This window comes from Neodiprion pinetum, chromosome 1, assembly GCF_021155775.2.
Source record: "Neodiprion pinetum isolate iyNeoPine1 chromosome 1, iyNeoPine1.2, whole genome shotgun sequence".
In the NCBI taxonomy this organism is placed as follows: Eukaryota; Metazoa; Arthropoda; class Insecta; order Hymenoptera; family Diprionidae; genus Neodiprion; species Neodiprion pinetum.
In genome coordinates this window covers 26,729,572-26,742,122 of record NC_060232.1, presented here as the reverse complement: position 1 = coordinate 26,742,122, position 12,551 = coordinate 26,729,572, and positions in this window count along the sequence as shown.

Genomic DNA, 12,551 nt, shown 5'->3' with positions numbered 1-12,551 from the left:
AGATCAATTTTGGACAGAACCGTATGACTGGCAATAACTCAGATTGAATCGTAATTTAAACGATCCGACAAAGTTTAATAACAATTAGCATTCTCGCGGCCCGATGTGGTAGCTACTCATTTTTAATTTTCGTCACTGTTCGACCATTATTCAAGCGTCACATGGGAATAACACGGCGTGATGATTTATTGATTAAATATAGCGTTTGAACTCCGTCCGCGGAGTTGGGCCTCGAGGTAAGGTGAAATTGCGGTGGGCTGCGAGATTTTTACGAGGAGAGAAGGACAGCCTAATGTCTAGTCGAGAGATGGAAAGAGCATAGCGTTGCGGGAAAGAGCGATCGATGTCGGTGTTCCGCAGTCGAGAAAAGTATAGAAATTACAAAGAGATATCAGAGATCTGTGGTTAGATTAAACGTTAGTCGCAACGAAATAATTGCAATCTCTGATAGATTGATCACAGATCGGTGCACGGGATAGAGATAATTACCCATTAATTATAATTATAAAATACCGAACGGGGGGGTTTGAAATTACTATATATCTAGGCCTTGCAGTTTCTAAGAAAGGCACATTGTTTTTTAGAGCAAGATTGTCTCGTAACGCAACGAGAACATTCCAAGTTTCATGGGATACTTCATTATTCTTCCATTCGCCTTTGAATGCGAGGAAACAACGCGCAGTGTGTTCATCACTGTGGTTTGAAAAATTTGTCAGGGACACATGAAATTTCACTTCGTAAAAGAAAAGATTGCCAAAAGTCGTCACGAGAAGATCTACAGATATTCGGACAAAAATTCACTATACCATGTCGTTGATCCTTATTATAGTTCGCTTACTTTCTTCGCGTCGAAGATATGCACGAATTAAGGCACCGGAAACTACATGGACGTCAGCGGGAACTCCAAAATCGTCTCAAGATACTCGGAAAAATACGAGTACAATGTCCCATAGGCGAGATGAGCGTTACGCGATAAAAGATCCCAGGCTTAACCATGGCAGAAAGTCCTAACGGTAAACTAGTCGAGCTAAAAGATTTCGCGATACACTGGTCAACAGCATCTGATTGTGAAAGAAGTCCATTCTGTTTGTACCTTTGTTCAGTGAGTATAAAATGAGCGAAGAAGTATTGCGCAGTTGAAAAACGGTGGACTTCAGCGACAAATCGAAGTTCTTCATACTTTAGCTTGAAAAAATAGAAAGTGAAAAATAATATTCTCATGCACGGGTGACTTCTGAAGTGGAAAGAACGAAGAAGATAGTTTGTTCTGCAGGCCAATCGACCGTTTGGCCGAAAATGGGTCAATGGCTAAGAGCAGGCTAATTTGTAGCTTCTCAAGTCACCTATCACCCATGCACGTGTGTGATTCAGAATATGAATGTATTGGTAAGTGTGTAAATAAACCCAGGTGAAGCGTACGCTTATTTTCGATAATTACCAAGCACTTAATGGTTCCGCTGGTTTAGTTGAAAATCTGTTTTTTTTCTTTACTCGAGATTTTACTGGATACACGTTTTCGCATTGGAGATCATGATGTCGTCCAACATATTCATCTCGGTATTAATGCGTCGGGCAAATTCACTTGTTAATAAACTTCCGATTGCGTGCAAATATACATAACCTACATATTTCCAACGGGTCAAGTTTTGTTAACAAAACAATATGATTGATTGGGAATTCACGATTAATTATAAATAATTTCTCTTGGTCGAGATAAAGGGAATATGAATTGAACAACGGTATGAATCCCCACTGTAGACGTCAACTTTTGACAGCACCCACGATCAGCGCTCAAGTATCTTTGATGTTATTAAAGAGGCCCTGATGAGCCGAGAGGTAATCTCAAGAAACGCTAGTCTACCGGTGTCGGATACGCGATTTAATGCAGCATTGTAACGAGTATTTCACTTTCCTTCGATACTTGAACAACAAGTGCCAATAACTTGCTGCGCCACTTATCAAATCCAGCACGCGCCTTTCGCACGGACGCGTAAAGGTAACAAGGTCGTCATGGTTTTCTTGTAAAAGTAACTGGGCAAACACATAATGGGACTTAGCGTGACCCGAATATCTGCAATCGCATACTAATTCAACTAAGGTATGTATAATTTTATTCCCTTACCTTTGACATGGCTGATCAATAATCTCCGCATATCCGTGCAACTTTTAAAAGCATACCCAGGTATTGTGGTATCAGATTACTGTAGTAGCAAAAAAGTGCTCTATGTGTAGCTACGTTTCATCTAAGAAATGGAATGACTGGACGGTGTAACTACCTTGTATGATTTCCCGCCTGCTAACTAGAATCTTCGAACACCAATTATATTCGTGTTTGGATGAAACACACTCTAGTAATCGCAACCATGCATCATGGTTCAGATAAGTATAACTCATAATCGATATGATCAATAATCCACTAACGGTTAGCCCACTGACCATATTGACTACTGTACGCGGGACCAAGTAATCCATTCGTGCATTCAATTCGAGTACACTTTATTTCGTTAGAAAATTGCGTAGTACAATCGAATAGAATTATTTCAACCAATTAATTTCAAATTGATTCGATCCAATGCTCCGCCTTTTCATTATTTTGCTTCTTTTCCATTTGACTAGCTGTTGCAAACATACTTTAATTGAATCGATTGAATTGAATAGATATGTCGACAGACTTACGAAGGTCAATAAATTGGTCCACGCAATTGTATCATTCTGTGGAAGTACAACGTTGCCATCGTATTGACCGATTAATACAATGTGAACATATAACGCAGCGCGAATAAGAGCCTTAAAAAATTCTATCATCGTTGGCATAGTTTTCGTGCTAGTTAATGTTAACGTGGGCGGATGGGTATGGATGTACGTAGCCGTTCAATGGTCCGACATCAATCCCCATAAAGAAATCAATCAAGCGGCACTTCGAATACCGGATTTCTTGCCGATACCTATACATGTTCGTATTAATGTACGCGCGATGTAATTGACGGAGATTCCGTAGCACGGTCGTTAACCTTCAATGCTTGAATCGACCATTAACAATCACCACGTTGTAATTAATAGTCTTTTTACTTTTGTTGCGTGACTCGAGGCGACAACGGCTTTCAGCGTTTCATACACGTACCTTCAACGTTGGCTCCAATATCACGTCTTCCGAGTAAGGCGCTTGGACCTGGGGTAATGAAACATGTAGTTAGGCCGCAACTACCACATTGCATGGTTTCTATCTCATTGTAACCCACAAATGCCCTGGAATATCGTCACATCTTGGGACTCTTCACGAATTAGTGATACCCAGATTCGGGTCGGGACGTGCTTCGAGAATTTTTCACATCATTTTGCCACTAGGTGAGGCGAGGTTGGATGAGGCTACCAAAGGAATTGGGTCAAATGCGATTATTCACGGCTTTGTACAGTACGGCAAGATCAACCCACTTGTTGACCCGGTAATTCGGCGTTCAAACTGGGTAGTAAAAAGCGAGTAGTCGATAGATCTGGTGGTGAAGGTTCCGTTTGCTTTTTAGCGAGAACTTTTATGCCCGCGTAATTGATGCACCAAGTTTTTGTGTTTCTTGTTAGCCCGACTTTTGACATTGTGTAAATGGGTCATCCCAACTGTTATAGAACTGAGTGATTATATCTTTCAAACGCAAGCCTACTTATGACCACCAAGTGAAATCGAAATAATAATGGTAAAGAAGTTTGAGCTTCTCGGGAACACAATCAGCTCTTGGTGGTAAGGTCGAGTGGATCAGACAATAGAAAGAACAGCAACTGGACACCATAGGATTAGGTCATAAATTTCTTCAAGTGTAATCCGAAAATTACATTCGCAAAGCCTCATGAACGGTACGAATGAAAGAACAAAGAATCGTTGAAGAAGGCCTGCACGACAGCGGAATTTTTCATCGAAGCAGTATATTAACGATGGAGAAAAGCTTGTTGCAGAGGGAAATTATGGCAATCCTGGTTATGGCATCAAGTGTGGCAGGAGTAACGTAACATTCGTATTCTCGAGCATGCAAGCGATGACGGAGGTTGTTGTCAAAGGAGTTACATTAGCTGGTGGCAATTGTCGTACAGTCAAATCATTCCGAGCCAGCGAGTTAATGGGAACAGAGGTGTGACAGTGGGTCCAAGAATTTTTATAATAAGTTTGCATAACCGGAATGAAACCGTAGGATTAAAATTCCAATTAAGATAACAATAGCATACCTTATTGTTGCACGGATGCCGTTGGTGACACAGCGATTACGTCGAATTCGATTTAACCTCGTGTCGACACTGGAAATTTGAATATATTCAGATCGATCTAGTTCCTGTTCAAATCTTCGCACATTAATATCATCTGGACGACCATTGTCTACGCGATAATATGCATATAGGGGAGGTAGACACTCCCTCGTAACGTGCAACGATATACGCACATATCGTGACCCCTGATAATCCTTGCAATCCTGCGCTACATTACATGCTTGTTTCCCCCTTTTATTTCGTTTCGCTTTTTTGCGCTAGTCTGCTTCAAAAGTCCAGACCTTAAATTTCATTGGAATGCTCATACACAGCACAGCAGTGCTCTCAAGGTCTCACTTGTCACGGACGAGTATGAATCTCGATAAAAATTATATTTCAGAGAGTTTTTATCACTGAAATTATCACCGAATGTGTCAAAACAATCATACACATGGCTCATCAGAAGTTGGAAACACATTTAAAACCCTGGTTTTGTGCACGCGTACAACGTTGTAAAAATTCAATTGCTCAGCGACGGCTTATAGCATGTTCATAGATCCTTGAAAAGTTCAGAATTGAATTCGATATGAAACTTCGTAGCCTGATCTCTGTATATCCATGTTCTCCTGCTAGAAAGTCCCATGTAATTTATGCCAGAGCAATCCTGACCCTCCCTTCTGGAGTTTAGATTATACGGCGCCCCCTCGTGTGGTAATAAGCGATTGGAATTTGTTACGACTTGGGATACGGGCGAGAATCCGGACCAACCTGCAGGTTCAGCCAGGGACTTCAGGTTACCAACGCCAGTTGCATGCTACCCCGATAATTTTATGGGGTTTCTATTGTCAGCTTTACGACTCGAGATTGATGGTTACGACCGCGTTGTAAAGCACTCACGTTGCCAAAGGAGGCATCAAGTGTAAAAAGGACTCGGCTCTCCCGTTGTACGAACTCTCACGGCGATACGACCCTAATACTTGCTCTAAACATCATTCTAAATGATCTGAAGAAATGTGTGCTGATCCTCTGATCCGAATTATGGTACACATTCCAAGCGTAAAAATATTGCCTGGTACATTTAAACAGAGATCTTTCTGTACCCTGAGGCTAAAGTCAGCCGAGGCTGAAGAAGAGTTTAATCGGCTTAATTACAGAACCGAGAACAAGAGACCAATTACAGATATTAATCGCTATAGGTCATCGTGTTGGCAAATTTGGCGACCATTGAAATATTATGAGAAAAAGATTAATGACTTATTGAGTGAGCCGTTGGCTGTCAAGTACTTGCATTTATTGCAGCTGCAAAGTTCAACCTGTCGAAAGCTAGATTCAAAGTGACTATAATATATGTGACTCGTTACTTTTGTGTTTCTCCATTCATATGCGAACAAAGTCGGTTGTTGAAACGGTTTTTTAAATGGAAAATAACACCTCGACCGCAGACGTGTGGGTGTATAAAGCAATATGGCAACTGATTGAACCGATACCGGGAAGCAGCACGGCTGCTTGCAACCTTTGGTGAATCAAAAATTCCGCCGGATAGCCGTTCTATTTTTTGACGTACAACGACTCGGTTCGTGACTCCAATTCCAAATTCTTGCCACCCAATTTGCATTCGTGAGACGCCTGACAAAATACGGAGGAATTCAAGTTTCATGTTTTCAATCGTACAATGGGCAAGAGCGGACTACTCGCTGTTCGGAAAACAAACGGGGACACGCTATTGGCGTACAAAAATACAGAGGAAAAAAAAAAGCAGTATGCAAAATATTAAGCCAGTAAACAAACGGACCACTGTTAGGCAAACCCGTCACCGCCCAAACGGTGCGAAGCGGGTATTTAACGATAACTGGAGGAACTGAGAGTCTCGAAATCTATTTTAAAATGTATGACGTATTTTCCCAGTTGCTTGTTCGATGGAGTTTGTCGAAAAATTTCCGGGTCGTGGATGTATATATGCCGATTGAATAGTAATGGGGCATCTTTTTTTTTGTTAGGTATACCTATGGAGTAAAAAAACTTGTTCGAAAAAGTACATGGAGCGTATTTGTTAAAGAGAAACTTTGACCCTAAGGTTTCTCCGAACTTTTGGGGGGTTAATCGGTCCTAATTGAGGTAATAATAGTATATAAATGGAGGATACATGGAACTCGAGTGTTCGATCGATTATCGGAAAGCTGCGTGACAAAAAGACAATAAAATGTATGGCTGACTCCTTACAAGTGATCGGTGTGTACTTAGAAATCGATTGATTTAATTAAAACATGTTTCAATTCATTTTTGTTCAATTTTATAAAAGTCATTGAATCATCGGCTTTCCCTTATACACGCTACGAGTGCTACAAATTATAATGATATCTTGAAGTATTTTAATAATAGGCGACACAGTGCCGAGATCTTGATTGGGATTCTGTTGCACACTTGTACATGTTCGGTGGTAATTGATTAAGATCCAATAATATCAAGATTCATGTGTGATGGCATCCTGTACATTGGCGACCGCTTCCGTTAATTACTGTAGGACGGATAAGACGGTAATTATATGAGCTTTCGTAAAATCCCGTCATAGAATTTCTCTAATCCTGGCATAAAGACTCCACAGTTCAAGTGTACGTGACTTGACTAAAATGGCTGGTGCATCGGTGTCTATGCGTGAAAAATTAGGGAATACGTAGAATTTGTGGTAAAAATTATACAATAGGGTGTTACAATTTTTTTTTTCCAAACTGGTTCCAAAGCTCCAGTTAGATGTAAAAATACACCTGTTAACATTTGAGCACCTAATATTAACATTAAGAGGTTGCGTATCGCATTTTTCTATTTTTCGTAAGAATAACATGGGAAAAATGGTTTCTGCTTCTTCTGATTTCTATATGATCAATCTACATTTTGTAAAGTTATTTAACGACCTCAGATAACTTTTGAAAGAGTAAATTCATGACCTTGAATAACTTCTGAACGAGTGAATTTATCAGAAAATAACAGACCTTGTTGAAAAGTGTTAAATTCTCTACGAAAATTTGTCTGTGAATTTTCTGTACGATACATCGCAAAAACCATTTTTCCCATGTTATTCTTATGGAAAATAGAAAATTGCGATGCGCAACCTCATAACGTTAATACTGAGAGCTCAAATTTGAACAGGCTTATTTTTATACCAAAATGGAACTTTTGAACCTATTTGGAAGAAAAAAAATTTTACAACCTCAGGCTGTGCGTTCCTTCTACAAATTTATTGGGTTCTTTTTCATTTAAACAATCTCAGAAACTTGAGTCAATATCTGTAACCGTAATACTAGCTGATAGACCGCTCTATACATTCGGTCACTACTATCTAGTATCTTAAAGCATCGAGCTGTGAATATCTTCGAATCGAACGATGATCAGCAGTGGAGAACGAGTTGCGTGTTCTAGGTTAATGACTATAGCATGCTAAAACTCACAGACATCCAAGCGCGACAAGAAATCATTACACTCGGAATTCATTGCTAGGTTTGTGCCCCTTCATGCCGGTAAAACAACGTTGTGCAGTCTCAAACGTTGCGGTATATATTACGTAAGCATAATTTGGAAGATTTCCTGCACCACACGCATTCCTGAATTTCGATGCTTATTCATTCTCAATATTTGAAAAATGTTTACCAACTGCGTGGCAAATACCATGCAGAGCTGACATGTCAGTTATTCAATACTGTACGAGGGTCACATGCAAAGTCAATATAATGTTTTAGAATATTGATAAATCAGAGATAGATGTTTTACGCTAATCTTACGCAAGCAATGGCGATACACTTCCATCTACTTAATGTGCATATGTAAACATAAATGATCCGAAATCCACATCCACCTGATTCGAAATGATAGGCGGAAGAAAAGACGCACAATGAATATTTTTCGGATAATTTTAACGTGTCCGTAAATACGTTTCACAATTTTTACCGAATTCATGAAATCGATTGCAGCGTATGCGAATCGCACCCTGCGCTGATACTTATACATATATCGGATGAAATTTATCCATTATTTTATGATTTAAATTTTCGGAAGCAATTGTCAGAAGTTGGCTCGAAGGAAGAGCTAATTGGTCAGGCAGCCTGCACGCCACTAGTATTGCTTCACTCCGCTCACATTCAGGTATATAACTCATCCGATGAGGGAATTAAATGAGAGAGGCCAAACACACAGGGGGAAAAGTTCACTGTCTCATGCGATGCCATGCCCTGCACGTGTATATTCAGCTTCTAACACAGGGTGGAAGCGCGTTCGGTAATACTCCAAAGGTAATTGAATTTTAAAAGAAAACGGTACGTGTGTGCAAGTCATAGCCGACATGTGAGCGTAAGGCCATTAACCCGGTACAGTCTCGACATTCGAGTCTGAGTTGAATCGCCCGATTCAATATCCGAGATCTGTGATCTCAGATATTATCAATCTGTTGCGTTTCTACACGTGAATGCCGATCGGAAAGAAACGCCGGTCGTGCAGCAAGTTCATGGCTTGTAATTTACGCTACGCACATTGCCTTTTGAATTTATATTCGACCAATTCATGAGATAAAACGAACGTGTTATATATAATGATATGTTGTTACCACCGACGCACGCAAACACACACACATGCCGTACAATGTAATGAAGGTACATATATAGTGGCGTATTTGGTCCAGTGAGGAACGTCGGTGAGATCGGCAAGGTGGCGTATGCCATACGATTTATTCGCATTAGATTAATTACATTCTAGGGACATCTAGGTTCGGCTAATGACATTGGATTAATGTACCCTACTCGACTAACGGTTGTTACATCCGATCATCAGATCCATGGCTAATGGTAGCTACTTAACTGCCCGGGTACCCGACCTGCAACCACATATCCTCTTTGTTTCTCACTTCGAAAGTAGCTGCGTAAGATAGGAATCCTCACAGATGTCTCACAAAATCCTGGACGTATCGGATTTCGCGGTGTTACGCAGCATTGCGGGTAAAAATTAGTACGACTTCGATTAATCTGACCAGAATTAATGACGAGCCTTGGACTCGTAACATCTGACAAACGTCGCATGTCTCGAGATTCTTACTTCTCATTTTTCAATCGCCAAGGTGTACACAAAGCGTCTCAGGTATTTCGTCGAGGCATTCGCGTTCTCGAGGTCTCCGAACGATTGCGGAGACACAACGTCAAGGTTCAACATCCGGCACAAAGAAGCCTGCCTGATGCGACGATGCATCATGTCCAAGAAAGCATCTCCCACAAGGATCGATCGGCAAAGAAATTACAAATCTTCTCTGAAGTTAAAGAATTGTCAAGTTAAAATGATTCCATTTTTCCACTGCGGGACAGCAAAGGTGCATTTATCTGTTCTGCAATGGTTTGTCAACAGGAAATAATCAAGTCCAAGTTCCAACGGGTTTTGTATAAAAGTCACGAGCAGCAACCAGTAATGACTAGTTATAAAATATACAGATTCCGGCATCGTTAACAATTTGCTTGAGCTAATAAATTTTTTGCCGTTTAAGGGATTCTGGGTAAGAGGTAACGGAACATTTATACGACCTGCCAGCGGCGAGGATACACAATTTATAAATACAACTCCTTCTTCTCCTAGCTAAATAAGCAGAGAATTATTTTCCACTCGGTATTGGCGTATCGGCTTTGAAGTGGCAAAAATTCAAGAGTTCTCGTCTATGCACACTACGGATATATACATATAGTACGTAAACATTCATCTTAATACGCATCAATTAGTGTGTCGTCGATTGATAGGTAAGCGAATTCTTACGAGGCTGCGCGATGAATTGACCTGACAAATATGTGTGCCGAATAATATAAAAGAATAAGCACGCAGCTCCGTAAAATTTCGTGTTGATATAAAGATATAGGCAGCTGCTTCGCTCAGCAAAAGAGTGTAATTCGCATGCCCACAGCACGTTTCGAACATTCTTTATCAAGCATGCTTCACGAGACTTGGTTAATTCGAGAACAGACATGGATCACGTACTCGTCCACGTGGATTTTATAATTCTTACAGAGTTCCAAATTCCCTCACGAAAATGGAACTTGGGAAGAGGTAAAACGATTGTTTCCCCGTTCTCCGGATTGTACGTTATACTAATTGACGAGTAAAGCGTACCCGATGAAACCACATGCGAGGTGGAGTAGATTTGTGCAAAGGCAAGGATAACGGTGGTGGAAATTTCTAAATAAGTACGTTGTGCACACGCCGTTGATATTTACGAGGTGAAACCCGGATCGATTAGTTGATGCCTGTAACATGTAACACGCGGTAAAACTTTGAAGTCGTGTACAAATATGCACAAATTGAACGATTCAATTAATTTAAGCGATCGTTCGAAAGAGTGTGTAGAAAGAGAGATAAATCTAGTTTCCAATAGATTCTTAGGCAACGGCGCAATTCTTTCCGCAATGCCGGCAAGCAGGCTTAACTGAATCTTCGAATCTCGCAATTAACGACGAACAAACAGTGCTCGGTATATTATTGTTAGGTATTTTCAGTCACTAAGCAGGTATTACTAAAATATTATACCACTTGTAAGCGAAGAATAGTATTTGACTTGTTGTTAGAGAAAATTAGTCAGCTTCCAAGTACGTGTTCCATATTACCAATTTACTTAACCCCCATGACGCTGAGTTCTGTTCTGTCGGCGATGGCGTAAGAAGGTGCGACATGGCTTTCTCAGTTTTTACGTTCCGAAATACTGAAAAAAATTTCACATCGCATGTCGCGGAGAGCCGAACACCGAACGTAAACGAATTCGGGTTCTAACGAGCCTAATCACATCTCTCAACAAAGCCGAGGTTCTGACCCTTCGTCAGCGCGGCGGGGTCTCAGGTTTCGAATGCAAATGGGCGACGTGCCGCCGACTGAATAGATATTTGGGAATAGGAGAACACGCCATCGGGCGTTGTGACAAATAAGAGTAGCCATGTTTGTACAGAAGCAACTGTGTGTGCTCTATTCATTTCACCGTTTGTCAGTCTATTAAAACTAGTGACACCGTACGCATGACAAGAGTAGGTACCTATATCAACCCATAAAAGAGTCCGCGCAAGCGTTCGAACACATCGGAATATTGTACGTATATCTGGACCCATGTCGAAGCACGTGCGACCCTCGAGTCTTCCTTATATTTCTTTCATCGGATGGCACCTGGTTGGCTGTCGTTACACCGCGGTTACCGCAATTTGTTACCGGTTACCGCATATCGCAACCGTTCGCGAGAATCTCCGTCTATGCGGATCGCTACCTACGCACCGAGCCTAACCGTATAAAGCAGCGCGCTTGTGTGTGCGTGTGTGTAACGGCTTCGATCCGCATCAAAAGAAAAGAAAAGAAAAGTCTGTGATAACTTGTCTTCTGGCCATAATTGCACTGCTCGGATCTCATTATCTCGCTTAATACCTTCATTGGCAGATTAGGTTTTCAATTTATCATCAGTGTTAATCGTACGAACTTATAACTACTTATAACCAGTTCTAATACATACGATATCAAGTACCTAAGCTTTCAAATGCATTGACCCAGTTGAAACTACGAGTGAATTCGATTTGTCAATGATACGTTTGATTTTCAATGCATGTCGTGAAAGTGTCGAATACTGTTTTATCACGAAATCAGAGGTTTCGCTATTTTCTCTGCCTTTTGCACCGGTCTTATTTCTCTTTACAACTTTCGTTTGCAGACCGTCCATGGTCAGAGGTTTTGAGCATTTGACATTGAAGTTGATAAAACAAGACTTCAAAATTTCGCTATTTCTCGAGTGCAAACACATTGAATTTTACATTCTGTGGTAAAGGATCTGTAGAAATCTTGAGGATATAGATGATATTGAGAACCCGTAGAGGTCCTAAGGATATAGAGGATCTTTTGAACCTGAACGTGAAAGAAACGGAAATATCGGCCAAGTTTAGGTTTAGAATAGGTTCTCTTTTCAATATAGAGTTAGTCCTCCGCAGGTCCTACTACTTCCTACCAAACGTAGGACTTGCAGGCGTAGACGAGTGTTTAAATTTTGACTCGGGATTTCTCTCTGAGACACGTATCGTACTAATGAATTTGAATGAGTACAAATAAAGAGTAAATGTACCGAGTGTTTTTATCGTTTTCGTAGATGGCTTATGAGAGGTTCACACTACCATGTTTAACGTTTTTTTTTCGAATTCACCCATTTTCTTGTTACAACTTTCAGTATTTCTTCGACATTTCACAAAGCCGAAGATTCCCAGCCTGATCATAATTCTTCGTCATTATTCATTAGATCTACGGTACATTTTCATCTGATTATTATGTGTTGACACGGACAC